Here is a 1,082-nt window from a genome sequence, read left to right as displayed (position 1 = left end):
TATATTTAGCAAGTGATAATTTAAGTATAATTGAATTTCTAATAAGAATCTAATGTTACACACAGGCACAATAAACACACACAAAACTTGTAGAAAAAAATAAACACTGAATCGAATGCGGAAATGAAATCGCGAGATGTGTAGCCGAACTGTTCCGTCTTATGGCGCCCTGGTAGGCAGAGCGAGCGCCGACGTCCACCGCACGCACACGCTACACGCGGCACACTGATAATAAAACGCGAAACCATAAATTAAGGAGCGCGCGCTTGCCGGCCGCTGGCTGGTAATACAATGGTTGTTGAAGACGAAATAAAAAAAATCAGCGAGAAAAGCGACGTGTTCGCGTTCCGTCAGACGCGGAATGTGTGTCACGCTGGCGCGTGTCAATGACTCCGTCGGCTGCGGGCTGCGGGCGCGGTGGGCCAGCGTGACACCCGCAACACGTCGGCGGGACACGTGCGGATCACGTTAGCACGCGCGCCGCTAACACGCTGCATACAAACGTCCGCTATCTATCGGCTTCTGATCGATTTCGAATTTCGAATGCACTTTGGAAAGAGAACGATAGATGTTGACGTTCTTATCTAATGTCACCACGCCCGTGGAACGAAATATCGGGACACGTAGAAAGTCAACAATAAAACATATTTAAAAAAATGCATTCTTCATTTAATATCCGGTACTTAAGTAATAAGTAGTCAAAGTTTTCAGTATCTGTATAGATTTCAATGTTGTTTAACTAACTGTGCAATAGCCTTAATCGAGAATTCTTAGGCCTCCGTTTACCCCATAAAGTTTACCAACAAAAGTCTTGATATAACTTATTAAAAAAAACATAATTTTTTGTACGTTATTGTGTTATTGGTAACAACTACAATATTCAAAAAGCTAGAAATACAAAAATCTAGAATGCGACGTCGCTAAATAGGACTTGGTTCACATAGTAGTAGTCATTTGTTAGTGGCACTCTTAGCAAGTTCAAGGTTGTTGTCAATCAATGGATTTTTCCATTTAAGAGTTCATTGTTGGATATAACAATAAAAAATTCGTATCTCGACTAAATAGCTAGTACGGGCAGCATT

General features: G+C 41.6%; 1 protein-coding gene across 1 annotated transcript in view; it reads right to left on the bottom strand.

Moving 5' to 3' along the window:
• LOC106110666 (LIM domain-binding protein 2) overlaps positions 1-460 on the bottom strand; it is a 10,589-nt gene extending 10,129 nt beyond the window's left edge. The window contains exon 1 of the mRNA XM_013292563.1: positions 64-460. The gene's annotated coding sequence lies outside the window, so the exon portion shown is untranslated. The remainder of the gene's footprint in view (positions 1-63) is intronic.
• Positions 461-1,082: the final 622 nt, after the last annotated feature.

Source organism: Papilio polytes, unplaced genomic scaffold (genome assembly GCF_000836215.1).
Source record: "Papilio polytes unplaced genomic scaffold, Ppol_1.0 DF824208.1, whole genome shotgun sequence".
In the NCBI taxonomy this organism is placed as follows: Eukaryota; Metazoa; Arthropoda; class Insecta; order Lepidoptera; family Papilionidae; genus Papilio; species Papilio polytes.
This window is presented reverse-complemented; position numbering and strand designations above follow the sequence as displayed.